Source organism: Pseudophryne corroboree, chromosome 7 (genome assembly GCF_028390025.1).
Source record: "Pseudophryne corroboree isolate aPseCor3 chromosome 7, aPseCor3.hap2, whole genome shotgun sequence".
NCBI lineage: Eukaryota > Metazoa > Chordata > Amphibia > Anura > Myobatrachidae > Pseudophryne > Pseudophryne corroboree.
Window position 1 is genome coordinate 142,746,124 of NC_086450.1, and position 24,817 is coordinate 142,770,940.

A 24,817-nucleotide genomic window follows, 5' to 3' on the forward strand; every position below is an offset into this window, starting at 1 on the left:
CGGCTGAGTAAGTCCTGGGCTACTCAGAAACTGCACAAAATCATTTTGTACCGCTTGGCTGCACATGCAATCGCACATTTGCACAGCTAAAATACACTCCCCTGTGGATGGCGACTATGTGAACGCAGGACTACAAAAAACAGCTAGCGAGCGGTCAGGTCTGAATTACAGTGCCTGTCATGTGTTCTTATATTCCCAACCCTGTTACAATATATATATGACTGGAAAGGCTTGTATTAGTGAAACATGCTTGGTGCTTTAATTCATCACATCAGCTTGTAATCCTACAGCTAATAATTTGGCGTCCCCTATAAAATGTTCCTATTCATGTAGTGGCACGGTAGCCAGTGTTTTGGACGTTAAAAGTCATGTTGATCGATGGAGAATTACATTCAGAGATCTACTCCAAGCCGACAGACAGGAACACATTGCTGATGGCTTCCAGCCACCATCCGCCCTCCCTTAAGAAGGGACTGCCGGCATCACAGATGATGCGGGTGGCCCGGATCACTAGCCATCATGCCAAAGTTCCAGCTTTACTGTATGTCATGATTTCTAAATTTGAATGTCGGGGGTATGACAGACACCTTCTAGAGGCACAGAAACAATGGGTACTGCACATGTCTCGAGGAGAGTTGTTAAAATCAGCCAACAGGAAGGAGAATTAAATCTTACCGTGGAGTAGTGACTATTCGGTAGCCAGTCCCATCATCCATAGGGCTTCTAAGGCCCTTTGGCAAAAATATTAGACCTATAGCTGCCTTTAGGAGGGGTTGTAATTTGAGGGACCGTTTGGTGAGAATGGACATTACGGAGATGGGTACCGTAGGGAAGCCAAATGTCCATTATAAAACTCCAGGATGTTACAGATGCCCTAAATGTGCCACATGTAGACATATGGTGGCCTGTAAGGATTTTAGACATCCACATAGAAAAGAAAAAAAGTATACCATTAGACATGCCATCACATGCAGTACTACTCATGTAGTATACGTGATTGTCTGCCCGTGTGGTTTTTACTACATCGGTCAAACTACGCGCAAACTGAGTGAAAGGATGGCGGCCCATCTGTCGGCCATCAAACTGACTCTTGAAGGAAAGGTGGTCGACCAACCGGTGGCACGCCACTTCAAGATGGCACGTCCTACGCTTGGTGCTTAAATACTTTGGCATAGATCATGTACCTCTTACGTTGCGAGGGGGTGATAGGGCTAAAATTTTGCTGGAGAAGGAATCCAGATGGATTATGAGATTAAATACCTTTGCCTCACATGGTCTTAACAATAAGATTAATTGGAATGCCTTATAATCATGCAGGGTGTTTTGGTCTCATTTAGGTACAGTTCCTTTTGACATAGTATTTGTTAGTTGGTTATGTTCCACTAACATGAAGAATAATCCATAACCTGGAGGGGTTTTAGAGACTGGGCCCTTATGTATGGTAACATAGCCCGGAGATAGTATTTAATTTAATGTACAACATGGTTTGTTTCATTGCTGTAAGGGTTTAATGTATTTTTTGGAAGACATTGCTGTAAGCTAAGTGTTTCCTATATAGTCAATATGTCCTTTGTTTTCTGTGTTTATGTAATTGTATATGTGTTATATTTGTGTGTGATGTTTTGTTTGTTCTTATTATAGGTCCGACCGTGATCCAGCCGTGGGCACTATAGGGATCCACGTCTAGTTCTGAAGCACCCAGTGCTTCCTGTTCCATGTACAGTGAGGCTGGCGACGCGCAAGCGGTGCATCGCTATAGCAACATGACGTCAGGAACGGAAGCGGAAGGGAGTGCGACGGCCATGAACAGGAACCAGGTGTGCGGCGGCGGTGATCTGCAGGGACCTATACAGGTATTTAAAGGTCAGTATGTGTTTGTTCTGTTTTTTAATCTTGTATGGTACTGAGGACGGGGCAGCAGTTCCGAAACGTTTACCTGCAATACAAGTGATTTCTTCTTTCAAACAGTCTACAGTGCCGTGTCTTCTGATTTGTATATGCAGTTTCACATACTCGTGCATGGATACCCATTGTCTATTTGAGCAGGAGTGCCGGCTGCTATGGACTCTATACATAATATCATATATATCAAAATGACACAAAATAATGATACAATCGTGACACACTCCGATCACGGATTAATGCTATATATGCCCATCAAGGTCATAAGCATAACTAAGCTTCATTAGATGTATATATCTTTATTATGTATTACTCTCTACCTATCACTGGCTATATATGTATTCATTCTGTGTTTACAGCATCTATCTCTATGGTGATGGCAAACTGTTTCTATAGTTACCAGACCCCTCCTCCTGACCGTGTTGCGTGACGTCACTATGCCCGCGTCTGGAAGTTAGTCAGGTTTGCTGGAGAGATAAACAGCACATGGTGTTATAAAGAGGTAAGATTGTTTATGTACTTTATCCAAAATGGATAAAGAACCAAAATGGGATACATTTATTTTTTCACTCAAAATTTTACACACAATACCCATAATGAGAACGTGAAAGAATTTTTTTTTTGATCTTTACAAATTTATTAAAAATAAAAAACTAAGAAATCACATGAACATAAGTATTCACAGCCTTTGTCATGAAGCTCAAAATTGAGCTCAGGTGCATCCTGTTTCCACAGATCATCCTTGAGATGTTCCTACAGCTTAAATTCAGTTGATTGGACATGATTTAGAAAGCAAACACCTGTCTATATTCCATTTTAGAATAAGGCTGTTTGTTTTGTCCTGACGACGGGGCTTTGAGCCCCGAAACGTTGACAGTTGGGAATAGAAGTTTTTTTGCTACATTGCCTCTGAGTGACGTTTTTGGTTGGAGCTATATATATATATATATATATATATATATACACTGCTCAAAAAAATAAAGGGAACACTAAAATAACACATCCTAGATCTGAATTAATTAAATATTCTTATTAAATACTTTGTTCTTTACATAGTTGAATGTGCTGACGACAAAATCACACAAAAATCATCAATGGAAATCAAATTTATTAACCCATGGAGGTCTGGATTTGGAGTCACACTCAAAATTAAAGTGGAAAAACACACTACAGGCTGATCCAACTTTGATGTAATGTCCTTAAAACAAGTCAAAATGAGGCTCAGTAGTGTGTGTGGCCTCCACGTGCCTGTATGACCTCCCTACAACCCACTCAAGTGGCTCAGGTAGTGCAGCTCATCCAGGATGGCACATCAATGCGAGCTGTTGCAAGAAGGTTTGCTGTGTCTGTCAGCGTAGTGTCCAGAGCATGGAGGCGCTACCAGGAGACAGGCCAGTACATCAGGAGACGTGGAGGAGGCCATAGGAGGGCAACAACCCAGCAGCAGGACCGCTACCTCCGCCTTTGTGCAAGGAGGAACAGGAGAAGCACTGCCAGAGCCCTGCAAAATGACCTCCAGCAAGCCACAAATGTGCATGTGTCTATTCAAATGATCAGAAACAGACTCCATGAGGGTGGTATGAGGGCCCGACGTCCACAGGTGGGGGTTGTGCTTACAGCCGAACACCGTGCAGGACGTTTGGCATTTGCCAGAGAACACCAAGATTGGCAAATTTGCCACTGGCGCCCTGTGCTCTTCACAGATGAAAGCAGGTTCTCACTGAGCACGTGACAGACGTGACAGAGTCTGGAGACGCCAAGGAGAACGTTCTGCTGCCTGCAACATCCTCCAGCATGACCGGTTTGGCAGTGGGTCAGTAATGGTGTGGGGTGGCATTTCTTTGGGGGGCCGCACAGCCCTCCATGTACTCGCCAGAGGTAGCCTGACTGCCATTAGGTACCGAGATGAGATCCTCAGACCCCTTGTGAGACCATATGCTGGTGTAGTTGGCCCTGGGCTCCTCCTAATGCAAGACAATGCTAGACCTCATGTGGTTGGAGTGTGTCAGCAGTTCCTGCAAGACGAAGGCATTGATGCTATGGACTGGTCTTGCTGTTCCACAGACCTGAATCCAATTGAGCACATCTGGGACATCATGTCTCGCTCCATCCACCAACACCACGTTGCACCACAGACTGTCCAGGAGTTGGCGGATGCTTTAGTCCAGGTCTGGGAGGAGATCCCTCAGGAGTCCATCCGCCACCTCATCAGGAGCATGCCCAGGCGTTGTAGGGAGGTCATACAGGCACGTGGAGGCCACACACACTACTGAGCCTCATTTTGACTTGTTTTAAGGACATTACAGCAAAGTTGGATCAGCCTGTAGTGTGTTTTTCCACTTTAATTTTGAGGGTGACTCCAAATCCAGACCTCCATGGGTTAATAAATTTGATTTCCATTGATAATTTTTGTGTGATTTTGTTGTCAGCACATTCAACTATGTAAAGAACAAAGTATTTAATAAGAATATTTCATTCATTCATTCAGATCTAGGATGTGTTATTTTAGTGTTCCCTTTATTTTTTTGAGCAGTGTATATAATGTGTGTATATATATATATATATATATATTTTTTTTTTTTATTTAACAATTTTTATTAGTGGTATATTTCCAAAGTACAACATTTGTATACAATAAGACATGGAGCATAGGTTACACAGATGTTGAAAAATGTAAGTTAGTCTTATCTAGTCATCTTTGGATCGAGTATGTGCCTGGTAGCACTGCATGGTGGAGGAACAGTTCAGTATATGTTATACTGAGGAAATATCCATATAGCAAAAAAGGCATCATAACATCTACCACTTGAACCCGTTTAACAATATTGAGTAACAAAAGATAAACTATAACGGTGTTAAGAACTATTCAGTTATCTTTGTCGATAGCTATCATGCCTGAGTAAAGTCGTCTATTCCTGTAAAAGAGCTAGTGGTATATTGGAGTAGAAGGAGATAATCGCAATACCATAGATGATGATATTTGTATATCACATTAGCCATACGATGTTGCTCCACGATATTAAATAAGGAATAGTATACCGAAATATAGGGTAAGAGAGAGGAAAGAATAGTTATAAAGAGATAGAAAGTGGGATAAGAAAGAATGAACCTCAGAAGATGAGCCCAGAGAGAGGCTAAGAAAGGATAAAAATAGAGAAAGGAAGTAAAGAGGGCAAAAGGAGTGGTTTGGAAAGATGAAGAGAGAAAAAAGAATACAGCTCTACCATAATGTAATTGTGAAAAAGGCGATATTTGATGATAACACATTATTAGCGTAACCTATATATCTATTTCTGTCAAGACAAATACTTCAAAGAATAGTATGGGGGGGTAAGTGAGAGAAAAAAAAGAAGTGTAAAAAGAAGAAAGGTGGAGTGGGGAGTGGGTGGACTCTCCGAACCTGGGCGGTACGTTAGATGGGTGAGGAGTGATACTATGAAGAGGGTGTGGAGCCCTCGAGTATGTAATGGAGCCTGGCAGATGAAAGTATATATGAATAAGAAAAATACATTAGTGAAGAGACCAACGAGCGATGTCAAACATTTTGGTTAGCGAGAGTCTCTCTTCGTCTGGTAGGGACAGTAGGTAGTAGTGCCATTTGTTCAGAAATTTAGATAGGATCTCTCCTCTGGCCAGAATCAAAGATCTTCTGTCAAAGAGGAATATCTGTCTAAGCTTCTGCAGTACCTCATTGAGGGATGGTGCTGATTTGGTGGTCCAATGAATTAGTATTATCTTTTTTGCAATCGTCACTATAATGGTAAGTAGTGGATGGATCTGAGGTGAGAACGGACCAATTTTCCAGTTTGTGAAATTTGCGCATAAGCATGCTAAGATGTCAGGTTGTATCCTAGCTTGAAATAGTCTATTAATGTAGGCTATAACTTTGTGCCAGAATTTTTTGATCTTCCCACATGACCAAAAGGAATGTAGGAATCTGGCCATGTGTGCTGAGCATTTTGGGCAGTTTCCTGATTCCTCCAAGACCATATGGCTTCTCTGTGCTGGAGAGATGTATGCTCTATGGATAGTTCTGAAGTGGACCGCTTGTAGATAAGAGGAGTTAAGCCAACTCATGGATTGACTAAAAGTAGGGCACAAATCAGAGATTTCGACTACTGTGGGTATGTCTTGTGACCATTTTGAGGGATTGGCTGGTGGAGAGGTAGGATGTCTGGCTAACATAAGTTTAGAGTATAAAAGACTAGTCTTGTATGGTCTGCGTGTTAGGGATTGGAGTAGTATTAGTATTAGATCTTGTGTGTCCGGATGGAAATTATGTGTATGTATAGATGTTGCGAAATGGCGGGCTTGTAGAAACATAAAGAATTGGTTATTAGGGAGTTGGTAGGTCTGTTGGAGGGCGGAGAAAGGGAGAGGTATTCCCCCTGGGTCAAAAACTTTTGATGTTGTCGATAGTCCTTTAGCCTTCCAGTCAAGGTACTGGCGATTGGTTAACGAGGGTGGGAATCGTGGGTTGCCCCAAAGCGGGATGTGTATGGATGAAGTGTAATCTCGGTGTAGGATTTTGTTGATGGAGATCCATGATTTGTATGTATCTGTGAAGATGATGTTATTATAGATATGTGGTGGGATGTCTTGCTTCCTGGCGTGGAGCAATGCACATGGGGAGTATGGAGCAAACATGGCTGTATCAAGATTTACATCTGTGTAGGTGGAGGATTCTAAAATCCAGTCAGAAATGTATCGGAACATAACAGAGTGAGTATACATACGAAGGTTGGGGGCTTTGAGGCCTCCGTGCTTAATGGGATTTTGCAGTTTGTTTAGCGAAATTCTGGATTTTTTATGTTTCCATAGAAATCTAGAGGTTAGTTTGTCAAAGGTAACGAAGTCAGAGGTTTTCAAAGAGAGTGGCAACATTTGAATGAGGTAGAAGATTTTGGGGAATATAATACTCTTTATAGCGGCAAGGCGGCCCAATAGTGACAGTGGGAGATCTTTCCAGTTATCATACAGTGTAGCTATTTTTGTTAGTAGGGGGGTATAATTAAGTTTATAGATGTTAGCGGTGGATGGTGGAATTTTGATCCCTAAGTATTTTATACCTTCCCTGGCTATATGAAAAGTGGAAAGGGATGGGGTGATTTGAGTGATGGGGGGAGGGCCATTAATGGGTAGGATTTCGGATTTAGATATGTTTATTTTAAGACCTGCAGTTTGGCCAAACGCTGAGATGAGGGACATAACTTGAGGAACCGAGGAGGAAGGGTCAGAAAGGAAAAGAATCATGTCGTCTGCAAATAAAGAAATTTTTAATTCCAGTGGACCTAAAGCGATTCCAGGTATATTGGTCGAATTGCGAATAGCTATAGCGAGAGGTTCAATGGCTATGTTGAATAATAATGGTGATAATGGACACCCTTGTCTAGTGCCTCTAGCTATAGGGAAGGGGGGGGAGAGAGACCCATTACAGGAAATTTGGGATGTGGATTTGGAGTATAAGGCTGTAATTATATCAATAAATGATTTAGGGAATCCGAATTTGGAAAGTGTGTGATATAAGTGGGGCCATAGCACTAAGTCGAAGGCCTTCTCGGCGTCCAATGATAAGATAATGGCTGGTTTGGCGGGAGGAGAGATGTTCATACTTTGGACGACCGAGAAGACCTTCCTCAGGTTTATCACCGAGTGACGGCCAGAAATGAAGCCTGTCTGGTCTTGATGAATTATGTGGGGCAATATCGGTTGGAGACGATTGGATAGAATTTTTGTCAGAATTTTGTAGTCAAGGTTGAGTAGAGATATGGGCCTATATGAGCTGGGGAGGGACAAGTCACGGTTTGGTTTGGGTAAAGTTTTTATTATTGCTGAGGTGAAGTAGAGTGGGGGATTGAGATTTATAAGGAGGTGGTTGTATAATAAAACTAAGGTGTCTATAATTTTGGGGGATAGTAATTTGTAGAATTAGCCTGAGAATCCGTCAGGACCTGGGGCTTTGTCTCGATGAAGATGTTGGATAACTGAAAGGATCTCCTTGGCTGTGATGGGAGCCGTTAGAGAGTCAGAGAGGTGTTGCGGGATGGTAGGAAGAGAGGGATATTCCCAAATAGGGGTGGAAGAGAGTGTATTCTGTGATGGGGTGTTTGTAGGGGGGGGGGGGGGAAGGTGCAGAGTATAGTGATTCGTAGAATGATTTCATCACCTCTGAGACTTGTTGATTAGAGGTTGTCATGTTACCATCAGGTGTTTTTAGAGGGTGTATAAAGGAAGGAGGGCGGGAACCATGAAGTAAGTTGGTCAAGAGCTTGCCTGTCTTGTTGCCAAATTTGTGATATTTAAAATTTATGTTAAAGAGATGTTTATCGCCTAGAGATTGGAGATGTATTTCAAAGTTATTTTTTGCCTTGGTGTATAAATCTTTGTTTTCAGGTGAGGGTGATGTTTTGAATTGTTGGAATGATGATGTTAGTTCTGATTGCAATTGTAAGTAGGTTGAGGCCAGTTGCTTTTAGATTTAGAGGTGTATGAGATGATCATGCCTCTTAAAACTGATTTGGCTGTTTGCCAGAATATTGGGGGGTTGGAGGTGAGGTAAGATATATTGTTAGAGGCAAATTCATCCCATTTCGCTATTAGAGCTTCACAAAACAATTGTGAGCGTGATAAATGAGTTGGGAATCTCCAAATTTTCGTGACAGAAGGGTCATGTGAGAGTTTGAGATCAAACCAGATGAGGGCATGGTCCGAGAGAGAGATGGTTTCTATAGTGGTAGAAATAATATCGGGGATTAGAATATGGGAAATTAAAAAATAATCTATTCGGGATAGGGTGCCATGAGCGGCAGAGAGGCATGTGTATTCTCTGTCGATGGGATTGAAGGCTCTCCAGACATCAGTGGTTTGGAGAGAGGAGGCGAGATGAGGAATACCAAATTTTGGTAAAGAGGTAGGTTTAGAGGAAGTGTTGGAGCGATCAAGAAGTGGGGAGGAGATTAGATTGAGGTCACCTCCAATGATTAGTCTTTCTTGGATGAAGGGGGTTAATTTAGCTATCAGTGTGGAGAAAAAAGATTTATTGTAGTTATTGGGTGCGTATATGTTACACAATACATATGAAATGTCTTGTAAGGTAATGTGTGCTATGATGAATCTGCCATTAGGGTCGGGTGTAGTCCTAGACACTTTAAATGGTAGAGAGGATCTAGCCAATATAATTACTCCACGGACCTTGGAGGAAAAAGGAGCCGCCGCTACAACTGTCCAGCCTAGGGTTCCTAATTTTTTTGATTCTAGATCCGTTAAGTGAGTTTCTTGTAGATATGCTAAGTCTAAGTGTTGTTTAATTAGGTATTGCAGGATTCTACGACGTTTGGCTGGGGAATTTATGCCGCCCACGTTCAGAGAGCCAACCTTAAGGTGAGAGAGTGTCATATGTGGTATTTACCATGTGAGGAGGGGACAGAGATAGGGCATTGTGTAGGCCATATTTTGAGTATGTTGAGATGGAAAGGTAGAAGGAAGAAAGGAAGAATTGATAGAGGAAAGATAGCATTGAGAAGATAAACAAAACATAATGCAAAAAAGTCCTAGTTAGGACAACACTAGGAAACAACGTAGTTGATCTGCGGCATGGCCAGCATACCAACTTTCGATTCATCGGAGTAAAGGAAAGTATAGCCTCAAGGGAGCCTTAGCTGCCCGGGACTAACCCACCAGGCTGAAACATATCGAAGGGAGTGAACCCATGGGGGGTGGGGGAGGGGGGGTGGGGAGGGTGGGGGGAGGGGAGGGGGGGGTGGGAGGTTGGAATGAGCAGGTGGGTGTATGTCATAGCTGCAGGCTGCGTGTCCTTAATGACCACAAGGGGCATCACATCAACCCATATACTATCTAGTTACATATATAATAATGTCATAAAATCAAAGGGTTTATCCTTAATAGTATTTGGTGTAGTATCGGAGATAGGCCAATTAGCCCTGCTTATAAGTGAAAAACAATCATGACAATAAACAGTGGTACGTGTCTACATAGCTGTCTTTCAGTGATTGCGCTGGAGAGGTGAATAGCCCATCACGAAGGTTATCTAGGATGTTATGCAGTGTCAGAAATGTCCTCATGATGTCCTTGCGCTTCTTCTTTGAGGAATGCATCTGCGTCTCCAGGGGTGTTAAAGTCGTAAAATGTGTCTCCTGTGAATATGCGTAGTTTAGCTGGATATTGGAGGGCAAATTTCCTTTTCATCTGTATCAACTGAGCACAGATAGGTGAAAAAGCCTTTCTGACCCGTGTGAGTTCAGGAGAGAAGTCTTGGAAGATAAGTAATTTATTTTTTTCCCATATCAGTGGGCGTACTTGTCTGGAAGCAATCCAAAGGGCTTGCTTGTGAAGGTAATTTAAGCAGCGGAAAATGACCACTCTGGGACGGGTATCTGCAGGACGTAGGTTGGGGCCAATTCTATGTACCCTTTCTATGACAATGTCTTTACAAGCGTCAGTGATATGCAGCAGCTGTGGTAGTGTGTGACTCACAAAGCGTTCCAGGGCTGCATCTTTCACTGATTCAGGGATGCCAATTATTCTCAAGTTGTTTCTCCTGGATCTATTTCCAATATTATCCAGCTTATTTAAAAGATGATAGTTTTCCTTTTGAAGGCGGATGATGTCGTGCTGTGCATCTGCCATGTCATGAGCTATCTTCCCTATTTGTGTCTCGGTTGTGGTCACCCTATGAGTGAGATTTTTGAGCTGTGTGGAAATGTCAGTGACAGCCTGTGTCAATAGGGGCCCCATCGTGGCCGTTATAGCTTGGGCCAAATCAGCGTGTGTGATGGGAGAATCAGGGTGTCTCTGTGAGACAAACTTATCTGTTTCCGAAGCGGCTTTCTTGTGTGCCGGAGACGCTGGCGGCGAGTCTGTACCGGGCGCCATCTTTGGATCTGCTCGTCGCTTCTCCTGCCGAAACAGCTGTGTGCGGGCGGAGGTATTCGGAGCCAGAAATTTCTCCATACACTGGGGGGAAGGAGGGGAGGTTCGTCCCTTCTTGTTGGAGGCTCCGGGGAGCCGTAAAAAGCTTGTTTGTGGTGAGTGAGTCCCGGGAGCTGCACGGACACGCTGCTCACAGCATGAACCCGGAACCGGAAGTGATATATATATATATATATATATTTTTATATATATATATATATATATATATATATATAGATCAAAAATGAGGCGGCGCTCAGAGATTTGTTGAAAAGCAAACAGGTGTGTATTCATATCATCACATCACATCAACGTTTCGGTGAACAAATCCCCTGATGTGATGTGATGATTTGAATACACACCTGTTTGCTTTTCAACAAATCTCTGAGTGCCGCCTCATTTTTTGATCTACATATGGGGGTTGCCAAACCCAGATGGAGGGCACCAGAGTAAGCAAGCCCTAGGGGGCATCCAGAGTGCCGGCGTTATGCTGTATGGATAGATATATATATATATATATATATATCTATCAAAAATGAGGCGGCACTCAGTGATTTGTTGAAAAGCAAACAGGTGTGTATTCAAATCATCACATCACATCAACGTTTCGGGGAACAAATCCCCTTCATCAGGATGAACACACAGTGCAAAAAGTGAAATATATAGACAAACTCACCCAAGGAGACTTCCCACTGCACATCACCGCAGTCCCAGCCTCCCTGGCACCGCCTCCCTCACTTCCGGGTATGTCACTTCCTGCGGAAGTGACAAAACGGGTCCCTGGCTGGTAACCACGGTGATGCTGTAAACAAAACAGAGGATCATCAATGGGACCAATAATCAGCACTACGTGACAGAAATTTCCAAGACATTGGGGTATATTTACTAAGGTCCCGATTTTGACCGATTTGGTGTTTTTTCTTCAAAGTGTCATCTCGGGAATTTACTAAGCAAAAATCTCGGCAGTGATGAGGGCATTCGTAATATTTTGGAAGTCCTAGGAAAAAATTATGAATCAATACACCATCGGTCAAATACGCCTGCAATTTGGTAGAAATCGATAATTTACTGAAAAGTGCAAATCACAAACACTGCCGACAATAGCCAAACACTGCCGTGCTGAAATACAATTCGTGAAAAAGTGCTAAAAAAAAACAGACCTGCTTTTTTTCCCGTGTTTGGATAGGCATGCACGGATCCATGAGATCCGTGCATGTTTATCAGTGGGAAGGGGATGGGAAAGTTTTTTTTTGTTTTTTTAAATGCGTGGGGTCCCCCCTCCTAAGCAAAACCAGCCTCGGGCTCTTTGAGCCGGCTCTGGTTGAAAAAATATGGGGGAAAAAATGATAGGGGTTCCCCCATATTTAAACAACCAGCACCGGGCTCTGCGCCTGGTCCTGGTTCCAAAAATACGGGGGACAAAAAGCGTAGGGGTCCCCCGTATTTCTGAAACCAGCACCAGGCTCCACTAGCCAGATACATAATGCCACAGCCGGTTGACACTTTTATCTAGGTCCCTGCGGCCCTAGCATTACATAACCAACTAGTCACCCCTGGCCGGGGTACCCTGGAGGAGTGGGGACCCCTTCAATCAAGGGGTCCCCCCCCCCTCCAGCCACCCAAGGACCAGGGGTGAAGCCCGAGGCTGTCCCCCCCATCCATGGGCTGCGGATGGGAGGCTGATAGCCTTTTTGTCAAAAAAATGAATATTGTTTTTAGTAGCAGTACTACAAGTCCCAGCAAGCCTCCCCGCAAGCTGGTACTTGGAGAACCAGAAGTACCAGCATGCGGAGGAAAACCGGGCCCGCTGGTACCTGTAGTACTACTACTAAAAATATACCCCAATAAAAACATAAGACACACACCTTGAAAGTAAAACTTTAATGCATACATCCACACCTCCATATACACATACTTACTTATGTTCACACGAGGGTCGGTCCTCTTCTCCATGTAGAATCCATGGTGTACCTGTTGAAAAAATTATACTCACAAAATCCAGTGTAGATGGCTCCTCTTTTAATCCATTTGTAATCCAGGTACTTTGCAAAATAACAAAACGGACACCTGACCTCGCACTGAAAGGGGCCTCATATTTTCACATGGGACCCCTTTCCCCGAATGCCAGGAACCCCCTCTGACTTATGTCTAAGACGGTTCCATCAGCCAATAAGGGAACGCCACGTTGTGGCATCCTCCTGATTGGCTGTGTGCTCCTGTACTGTATGACAGGCAGCACACGGCAGTGTTACAATGTAGCGCCTATGCGCTCCATTGTAACCAATGGTGGGAACTTTGTGGTCAGCGGTGAGGTTACTTTCGGTCAACCGCTGACCGCAAAGTTCCCACCATTGGTAAAATTTATAAAGTGGCTTTGTGTAAAGTGTATTAAAAGCGCTGATTCATATCCATATGAAAATTCCTCCTTAGTGCATTACCAAATTACATAAAAAGCACTTAGTGACATAAAGTTAAAAAAGAGAGAACATATAAACATTACACAGATGTACTGACAAGGCATAAAAACAATAAAACTGCACCTCGTTTTGTAAACAACAGCAGTACATTTTGGGCAGTGGTGCAAGTGTGCGGGTACGTGTGGGTACGGCGTACCCTTAAGAATGTAGCCGTGGGTACGCCGTACCCACAGCGACGGGCTGCCGCACCTCGCCGCTCCCTCCCTCCCTCCGCTGCTCACCGCCGCTTCCCGACGTTCACCGCCGCTGATGTGAGGGGAGGAGAGCGTAGCCTGTGCCTCTCCTGCCCCTCAATGTCTTTGTTTAATTCAGCGCCGCCCGTGAGCCAATAAGAGCTCGCGGACCGGCAGCCATGGCTGCCGGACCGCGAGCTTTGATTGGCTCACGGATCGGCGCTGAATTGAACAGACACACTGGGGGCATGTATACCTGGCACTGGGGGCATGTCTGGCACTGGGGGCATATCTGGCAATGGGGGCATAGCTGGCAATGGGGGGACATGTGTATCTGGCACTTGGGGCATACCTGGCACTGGGGGCATGTATACCTGGCACTGGGGGCATATCTGGCACTGGGGGCATATCTGGCAATGGGGGGACATGTGTACCTGGCACTGGGGGCATACCTGGCACTGGGGGCATGTATACCTGGCACTGGGGGCATATCTGGCACTGGGGGCATATCTGGCAAAGGGGGAACATGTGTATCTGGCACTGGGGGCATACCTGGCACTGGGGGCATGTATACCTGGCACTAGGGGCATATCTGGCACTGGGGGCATATCTGGCACTGGGGGCATGTATACCTGGCACTGGGGGCATATCTGGCACTTGGGGCATATCTGGCACTGGGGGCATATCTGGCACAGGGGGCATGTATACCTGGCACTGGGGGCATATCTGGCAAAGGGGGGACATGTGTATCTGGCACTGGGGTCATATCTGGCAATGGGGGCATGTATACCTGGCACTGAGGGCATATCTGGCACTGGGGGCATATCTGGCAATCGGGGGACATGTGTATCTGGCACTGGGGGCAAATCTGGCACTGGGGGCATATCTGGCAAAGGGGGGACATGTGTATCTGGCACTGGGGGCAAATCTGGCACTGGGGGCATATCTGGCAAAGGGGGGACATGTGTATCTGGCACTGGGGACATATGTGGCACTGCGGAAATTAGTGATGAGCGGGTTCGGTTCCTTGGAATCCGAACCCCCCCGAACTTCAGCCTTTTTACACGGGTCCGAGGCAGACTCGGATCTTCCCGCCTTGCTCGGTTAACCCGAGCGCGCCCGAACGTCATCATCACGCTGTCGGATTCTCGCGAGGCTCGGATTCTATATAAGGAGCCGCGCGTCGCCGCCATTTTCACACGTGCATTGAGATTGATAGGGAGAGGACGTGGCTGGCGTCCTCTCCGTTTAGAATAGAAATAGATAGAGAGTGAGAGTGAGACACTTGATTTACTGGAGCTTAGGAGTACTCAGAGAGTGCAGAGTTTACTAGTGACTGACCAGTGACCACCAGTGCAGTTTTATTATTATTTAATATAATCCGTTCTCTGCCTGAAAAAAAACGATACACAGTGACACAGTATACCATATCTGTGCTCAGCCTCAGTGTGCTGCATCATCTATGTATATCTGACTGTGCTGAGTGCTCACTGCTCACACAGCTTAATTGTGGGGGAGACTGGGGAGCAGTTATAGCAGGAGTACATTAACAGTGCACACTTTTGCTGCCAGAGTGCCACTGCCAGTGTGACTGACCAGTGACCACTGACCACCAGTATATTGTGATTGTCTGCCTGAAAAAGTTAAACACTCGTCGTCTGGTGTTTTTATTCTATAAACGCATTCTGCTGACAGTGTCCAGCAGGCCCGTCATTATATAATATATACCTGTCCGGCTGCAGTAGTGATATATATATATTTTTTATATCATTATCATCCAGTCTATATTAGCAGCAGACGCAGTACGGTAGTCCACGGCTGTAGCTACCTCTGTGTCGGCAGTCGCTCGTCCATCCATAATTGTATACCACCTACCTGTTGTGTTTTTTTTTCTATCTTCTTGATACTAGTAGCTTACTTTAGGAGTCTGCAGTGCTGACAGTGTCCAGCAGGTCTGTCATTATATAATATATACCTGTCCGGCTGCAGTAGTGATATATATATATTTTTATATCATTATCATCCAGTCTATATTAGCAGCAGACGCAGTACGGTAGTCCACGGCTGTAGCTACCTCTGTGTCCGCAGTCGCTCGTCCATCCATAATTGTATACCACCTACCTGTTGTGTTTTTTTTTTCTTTCTATCTTCTTGATACTAGTAGCTTACTTTAGGAGTCTGCAGTGCTGACAGTGTCCAGCAGGTACGTCATTATATAATATATACCTGTCCGGCTGCAGTAGTGATATATATATTTTTTTTATATCATTATCATCCAGTCTATATTAGCAGCAGACGCAGTACGGTAGTCCACGGCTGTAGCTACCTCTGTGTCGGCAGTCGCTCGTCCATCCATAATTGTATACCACCTACCTGTGGTGTTTTTTTTTTTCTATCTTCTTGATACTAGTAGCTTACTTTAGGAGTCTGCAGTGCTGACAGTGTCCAGCAGGTCCGTCATTATATAATATATACCTGTCCGGCTGCAGTAGTGATATATATATATTTTCTATATCATTATCATCCAGTCTATATTAGCAGCAGACACAGTACGGTAGTCCACGGCTGTAGCTACCTCTGTGTCGGCAGTCGCTCGTCCATCCATAATTGTATACCACCTACCTGTGGTGTTTTTTTTTTTTCTATCTTCTTGATACTAGTAGCTTACTTTAGGAGTCTGCAGTGCTGACAGTGTCCAGCAGGTCCGTCATTATATAATATATACCTGTCCGGCTGCAGTAGTGATATATATATATTTTTTATATCATTATCATCCAGTCTATATTAGCAGCAGACGCAGTACGGTAGTCCACGGCTGTAGCTACCTCTGTGTCGGCAGTCGCTCGTCCATCCATAAGTATACTAGTATCCATCCATCTCCATTGTTTACCTGAGGTGCCTTTTAGTTGTGCCTATTAAAATATGGAGAACAAAAATGTTGAGGTTCCAAAAATAGGGAAAGATCAAGATCGACTTCCACCTCGTGCTGAAGCTGCTGCCACTAGTCATGGCCGAGACGATGAAATGCCATCAACGTCGTCTGCCAAGGCCGATGCCCAATGTCATAGTACAGAGCATGTAAAATCCAAAACACCAAATATCAGTAAAAAAAGGACTCAAAAATCTAAAATAAAATTGTCGGAGGAGAAGCGTAAACTTGCCAATATGCCATTTACCACACGGAGTGGCAAGGAACGGCTGAGGCCCTGGCCTATGTTCATGGCTGGTGGTTCAGCTTCACATGAGGATGGAAGCACTCAGCCTCTCGCTAGAAAAATGAAAAGACTCAAGCTGGCAAAAGCACAGCAAAGAACTGTGCGTTCTTCGAAATCACAAATCCACAAGGAGAGTCCAATTGTGTCGTTTGCGATGCCTGACCTTCCCAACACTGGACGTGAAGAGCATGCGCCTTCCACCATTTGCACGCCCCCGCAAGTGCTGGAAGGAGCACCCGCAGTCCAGTTCCTGATAGTCAGATTGAAGATGTCAGTGTTGAAGTACACCAGGATGAGGAGGATATGGGTGTTGCTGGCGCTGGGGAGGAAATTGACAAGGAGGATTCTGATGGTGAGGTGGTTTGTTTAAGTCAGGCACCCGGGGAGACACCTGTTGTCCGTGGGAGGAATAGGGCCATTGACATGCCTGGTGAAAATACCAAAAAAATCAGCTCTTCGGTGTGGAAGTATTTCAACAGAAATGCGGACAACATTTGTCAAGCCGTGTGTTGCCTTTGTCAAGCTGTAATAAGTAGGGGTAAGGACGTTAACCACCTCGGAACATCCTCCCTTATACGTCACCTGCAGCGCATTCATCATAAGTCAGTGACAAGTTCAAAAACTTTGGGCGACAGCGGAAGCAGTCCACTGACTAGTAAATCCCTTCCTCTTGTAACCAAGCTCACGCAAACCACCCCACCAACTCCCTCAGTGTCAATTTCCTCCTTCCCCAGGAATGCCAATAGTCCTGCAGGCCATGTCACTGGCAATTCTGACGAGTCCTCTCCTGCCTGGGATTCCTCCGATGCATCCTTGCGTGTAACGCCTACTGCTGCTGGCGCTGCTGTTGTTGCTGCTGGGAGTCGATGGTCATCCCAGAGGGGAAGTCGTAAGACCACTTTTACTACTTCCACCAAGCAATTGACTGTCCAACAGTCCTTTGCGAGGAAGGTGAAATATCACAGCAGTCATCCTGCTGCAAAGCGGATAACTGAGGCCTTGGCATCCTGGGCGGTGAGAAACGTGGTTCCGGTATCCATCATTACTGCAGAGCCAACTAGAGACTTGTTGGAGGTACTGTGTCCCCGGTACCAAATACCATCTAGGTTCCATTTCTCTAGGCAGGCGATACCGAAAATGTACACAGACCTCAGAAAAAGACTCACCAGTGTCCTAAAAAATGCAGTTGTACCCAATGTCCACTTAACCACGGACATGTGGACAAGTGGAGCAGGGCAGGCTCAGGACTATATGACTGTGACAGCCCACTGGGTAGATGTATGGACTCCCGCCGCAAGAACAGCAGCGGCGGCACCAGTAGCAGCATCTCGCAAACGCCAACTCTTTCCTAGGCAGGCTACGCTTTGTATCACCGCTTTCCAGAATACGCACACAGCTGAAAACCTCTTACGGCAACTGAGGAAGATCATCGCGGAATGGCTTACCCCAATTGGACTCTCCTGTGGATTTGTGGCATCGGACAACGCCAGCAATATTGTGTGTGCATTAAATCTGGGCAAATTCCAGCACGTCCCATGTTTTGCACATACCTTGAATTTGGTGGTGCAGAATTATTTAAAAAACGAGAGGGGCGTGCAAGAGATGCTGTCGGTGGCCAGAAGAATTGCGGGACACTTTCGGCGTACAGGCACCACGTACAGAAGACTGGAGCCAGAGCCGGCCCTAACCAATATGATGCCCTAGGCAAGATTTTGGCTGGTGCCCCCTAGCACCACCGCTGGATCCACCTCTGACCTTGCACCTCTTTCCCAGCACCATCACCCCTCACCCATAGAAGTCCTTATTTTGGGGTTTGTACCCCTATATTTTAAATAGGAACAGTTCACACATTTGGCGCACATCCCAAAAAGGAGTATGTTTTTGCTGGCAAGGGGCATGGCCAAACAATAGTAACCCCAATTCCAATTACACCTCACAGTACTGCAACTTAATTCACATTTTATCATGCGATAGTGTCCATAATTCACATTACATCACACTGTAGTACCACTTTACCTTATAAACGTTACTCCCAGTCCTCACAGTAGAGCCCCTTATTCACATTACATCACACTGAATTGCTTCTTATTCACATTACACCACACCATATTGCTCTTTATTCACATTAGGCGACACAGTAGTGCCCTTTCTATACGCAACGCCACATAGTAGAGCACCTTATACACATAATGCCACTCATTGGTAATGCATTTATACACATAATTCCACACAGTAATGCCCCTTACACATATGAGATACATTATTAATGTCCTTATAAACATTATGACAACCTTTATTAATGTCCTTTTACACATAATGGGGGTAATTCTAAGTTGATCGCAGCAGGATTTTTGATAGCAATTGGGCAAAACCATGTGCACTGCAGGGGAGGCAGATATAACATTTGCAGAGAGAGTTAGATTTGGGTGGGTTATATTGTTTCTGTGCAGGGTAAATACTGGCTGCTTTATTTTTACACTGCAAATTAGATTGCAGATTGTACACACCCCACCCAAATCTAACTCTCTCTGCATATGTTATATCTGCCTCCCCTGCAGTGCACATGGTTTTGCCCAATTGCTATCAAAAATCCTGCTGCAATCAACTTGGAATTACCCCCAATGTCCCTTACACATATGCCGCACATTATTAATGCCCTTATACACATAATGACACACATAGTGCCCCTTACACATATGTTGCACATTATTAATGCATTTTTACATGACACACATAATGCTCATTACACATACTCCGAACACTACTGCACAACCAACCCACTCACATGCACACAGCACTCACACTGCCACCAACACTGTGACCTCTGTCTCTGCTTGGAAACAGATGTGTCCTCATAAATCTTGCCTCAATGCTAACGTCGGGCACTTTTTTTTTATGAAAATGCATCTTATTTGCATTGCTATGTGGCTAGGATGAACAAGCAGCTTCTGCTGATTAAAATGATATGCAGCATGTCTATATACTGTGTGAGTCTGTGGCTGTATCTGCATACGATATGCTACACACAGAATATAGGCATGCTGCATATCATTTTAATCAGCAGAAGCTGCTGATGCCCCTAGGCATATCAAATGCCCTAGGCAATTGCCTAGTTTGCCTATGCCTATGGCCGGCTCTGACTGGAGCACCACCAAAAACGCCTGAACCTGCCCTGCCATCATCTGAAGCAAGAAGTGGTAACGAGGTGGAATTCAACCCTCTATATGCTTCAGAGGTTGGAGGAGCAGCAAAAGGCCATTCAAGCCTATACAACTGAGCACGATATAGGAGGTGGAATGCACCTGTCTCAAGTGCAGTGGAGAATGATTTCAACGTTGTGCAAGGTTCTGCAACCTTTTGAACTTGCCACACGTGAAGTCAGTTCAGACACTGCCAGCCTGAGTCAGGTCATTCCCCTCATCAGGCTTTTGCAGAAGAAGCTGGAGACATTGAAGGAGGAGCTAACACAGAGCGATTCCGCTAGGCATGTGGGACTTGTGGATGGAATGTGGGACTTGTGGATGGAGCCCTTAATTCGCTTAACAAGGATTCACGGGTGGTCAATCTGTTGAAATCAGAGCACTACATTTTGGCCACCGTGCTCGATCCTAGATTTAAAACCTACCTTGGATCTCTCTTTCCGGCAGACACAAGTCTGCTGGGGTTCAAAGAACTGCTGGTGACAAAATTGTCAAGTCAAGCGGAACGCGACCTGTCAACATCTCCTCCTTCACATTCTCCCGCAACTGGGGGTGCGAGGAAAAGGCTCAGAATTCCGAGCCCACCCGCTGGCGGTGATGCAGGGCAGTCTGGAGCGACTGCTGATGCTGACATCTGGTCCGGACTGAAGGACCTGACAACGATTACGGACATGTCGTCTACTGTCACTGCATATGATTCTCTCCCCATTGAAAGAATGGTGGAGGATTATATGATTGACCGCATCCAAGTAGGCACGTCAGACAGTCCGTACTTATACTGGCAGGAAAAAGAGGCAATTTGGAGGCCCTTGCACAAACTGGCTTTATTCTACCTAAGTTGCCCTCCCACAAGTGTGTACTCCGAAAGAGTTTTTAGTGCCGCCGCTCACCTTGTCAGCAATCGGCGTACGAGGTTACATCCAGAAAATGTGGAGAAGATGATGTTCATTAAAATGAATTATAATCAATTCCTCCGTGGAGACATTCACCAGCAGCAATTGCCTCCACAAAGTACACAGGGAGCTGAGATGGTGGATTCCAGTGGGGACGAATTGATAATCTGTGAGGAGGGGGATGTACACGGTGATATATCGGAGGATGATGATGAGGTGGACATCTTGCCTCTGTAGAGCCAGTTTGTGCAAGGAGAGATTAATTGCTTCTTTTTTGGTGGGGGTCCAAACCAACCCGTCATTTCAGTCACAGTCGTGTGGCAGACCCTGTCACTGAAATGATGGGTTGGTTAAAGTGTGCATGTCCTGTTTATACAACATAAGGGTGGGTGGGAGGGCCCAAGGACAATTCCATCTTGCACCTCTTTTTTCTTTCATTTTTCTTTGCGTCATGTGCTGTTTGGGGAGTAGTTTTTGGAAGGGCCATCCTGCGTGACACTGCAGTGCCACTCCTAGATGGGCCAGGTGTTTGTGTCGGCCACTTGGGTCGCTTATCTTAGTCACACAGCTACCTCATTGCGCCTCTTTTTTTCTTTGCGTCATGTGCTGTTTGGGGGGTGTTTTTTGGAAGGGCCATCCTGCGTGACACTGCAGTGCCACTCCTAGATGGGCCAGGTGTTTGTGTCGGCCACTAGGGTCGCTTAGCTTACTCACACAGCTACCTCATTGCGCCTCTTTTTTTTTTTCTTTGCGTCATGTGCTGTTTGGGGAGTAGTTTTTTGAAGGGCCATCCTGCGTGACACTGCAGTGCCACTCCTAGATGGGCCAGGTGTTTGTGTCGGCCACTTGGGTCGCTGAGCTTAGTCATCCAGCGACCTCGGTGCAAATTTTAGGACTAAAAATAATATTGTGAGGTGTGAGGTGTTCAGAATAGACTGAAAATGAGTGGAAATTATGGTTATTGAGGTTAATAATACTTTGGGATCAAAATGACCCCCAAATTCTATGATTTAAGCTGTTTTTTAGGGTTTTTTGAAAAAAACACCCGAATCCAAAACACACCCGAATCCGACAAAAAAAATTCGGTGAGGTTTTGCCAAAACACGTTCGAACCCAAAACACGGCCGCGGAACCGAACCCAAAACCAAAACACAAAACCCGAAAAATTTCCGGTGCTCATCACTAGCGGAAATATGTGTATCTGGCACTGGGGGGCATGTATATCTAGCACTGGGGGCATATCTGGCAATGGGGGGACATGTGTATCTGGCACTGGGGGCATATCTGACACTGAGGGCATATCTGGCACTGGGGGCATATCTGGCAATGGGGGCATATCTGGCAATGGGGAGACATGTGTATCTGGCACTGGGGCATATCTGACACTGAGGGCATATCTGGCACTGGGGGGACATGTGTATCTGGCACTGGGGTGACATGTGTATCTGGCACTGGGGGCATATCTGGCACTGGGGGGACATGTGTATCTGGCACTGGGGGCATTTCTGTATCTGGCACTGGGGCATATCTGGCACTGTGGGTGCATTTCTGTATCTGGCACTGGGGGGCAATGTATATCTGACACAGTGGGGGCATTTTTGTATCTGGCACTGTGGGGCAATGTGTATCTGGCACTGTGAAGCATTGTGTATCTGGCACTCTGGGGGCATTTGTGTATCTGGCACAGTGAAGCAATGTATATCTGGCACTGTGGAGCAATGTATATCTGGATCTGTGGGGCAATGTATATCTGGCACTGTGTAGCAATGTGTATCTGGCACTGTGGGGCAATGTATATCTGGCACTGTGGGGCAATGTATATCTGGCACTGTGGGGCAACTTGTATCTGGCACTATTGGGGTCCCCTGCCAAAATATTAAAAGATCATCTATATAACGATGGTATAAAAAGATATCACTAGATATACTCTGATTTTCATAAAACAATCCACGCTTTACCTCCCACATATACAAATTAGCAAATTAGCAAAGGCCGGCGCCACCGCCGATCCCATGGCACATCCAGTCATTACAGAACTTATCATTGGACAAGAAATAGTTATGTACCAAAGTAAATTCCAGCAGTTGTATAAAAAAATCTATACAGGTCCTGATATAGATTTTTTTATACAACTGCTGGAATTTACTATGACAAATGACTGGTTGCGCCATGGGATCGGCGGTGGCGCCGGCCTTTGCTAATTCGTATATGTGGGAGGTGGAGCGTGGATTGTTTTATGAAAATCAGAGTATATCTATTGATATATTTTTATACCATCGTTATATAGATGATCTTTTAATATTTTGGCAGGGGAGTGAAAAAGCATTGCATGATGTCATTGCCGCACAAAATGCATCTAATAGCCCAATTAAATTAACGTTGAATTGTAGTTATACACATGTGAATTTCCTAGATATGACGATTTCATTAAAAAATGGCAATATAATGACGGATCTGTATGTCAAGCCCACGGATCAGAATATGATCCTGCGGCATGACAGTTTCCACCCCACTCCCTCGATTAAAGGTCTACCATACTCCCAGTTTCTGAGAGTATGTAGAATCACAAGTGAGGCATCCAATCTGAAAAAACATTTGGATATTATGGAGAATAAATTCCTGGCCAGAGGGTATCCAGCGGCCCTACTAAAAACAGCCAGAATTAAGGCCATGACACAAGAGAGAACAGATTTGATACTCAAAGAGTCTAGTAGAAAGACACAGGAGAAAATACCATGGGTGAATACTTACGACACTAAAAGTAGGTACACCGGCAAAAAGGCAAAATCCCTGTGGCCCGTAATTACCTCTGACCCTGAGTTAAAAATGCGGAAGGATATAGCCATTATGCCCAGCTACAGACGGGGAAGAAACATTAAAGACCAGGTCGTAAAAACAGACCTGAGTAAATTTAAAAATCAAGCCCCCAAACACTTTTTAAGTCGTGGCAATGGCTGTTTCAAGTGTATAGGGTGCACTACATGCACATATATGTCAGCTAGTAATGTTATTCTGCACCCTCACTCGGCTAAACACTACACAATTAATTGGCCTTTATCCTGTCACTCCAAGTTTGTGGTCTATGTGATCATCTGCCCATGTGGGCAAGACGGAGTGCCAGTTTAAAGTCTGTATGGCACAGCACTGGCAGGCCATTCGTGCTGCCATAGAAACGGGTAACAGTGAACAACCAATGGCACGGCATTTTGTGTTATGGAAACATAATATGGCCACTTTAAAATATCGCATTATAGATCACGTGCCTGAATCCATACGGGGGGGGGGGGGGGGGGGGGGTAACAGAGCCAAAAAATTACTCCAATTAGAATCTAGGTGGATCCATAGATTGGATACTCTACGACCAAAAGGGCTGAATGAGACACTGGGCCTTAGCCATTTCCTTTAAATGGCGAAAATGTATGTTTATCAATCTGAAAGTAATGACTGCTAAGTTATATTGAACAAGTTTTCACACTAAGTGGTGCTGTTACTAAATGTACTGCTGTTGTTTACAAAACGAGGTGCCGTTTTATTGTTTTTATGCCTTGTCAGTACATCTGTGTAATGTTTATATGTTCTCTCTTTTTTACTTTTTGTCACTAAGTGCTTTTTATGTAATTTGGTAATGCACTAAGGAGGAATTTTCATGTGGATATGAATCAGCGCTTTTAATACATTTTACACAAAGCCACTTTATAAATTTTACCTGATGTTTACTTTATGCACCTTTAATGTTAAGTCAGGTGGTTTCCAAAAGCACTAGATGCACTTTCTATCCCCAGAGTGGGTCTAACTCTAAATAAGCTTTTTTGATGAATTATAATATAGAATAAGACATAATGTCTTGGAAATTTCTGTCACGGAGTGCTGATTATTGGTCCCATTGATGATCCTCTGTTTTGTTTATAGAATCACCATGGTTACCAGCCAGGGACCCGTTTTGTCACTTCCGCAGGAAGTGACATACCCGGAAGTGAGGGAGGCGGAGCCAGGGAGGCTGAGACTGCGGTGATGTGCAGTGGGAAGTCT

At 44.8% G+C, this 24,817-nt stretch overlaps 1 long non-coding RNA gene across 1 annotated transcript; it reads left to right on the top strand.

The window, feature by feature from the left end:
* The first annotated feature begins 1,646 nt into the window (after window positions 1-1,646).
* On the top strand, window positions 1,647-24,817 carry LOC134943463 (uncharacterized). The gene is made up of 3 exons (XR_010181552.1): window positions 1,647-1,863; window positions 2,262-2,404; window positions 24,698-24,817. It is a non-coding gene; the product is annotated as an uncharacterized LOC134943463 (long non-coding RNA).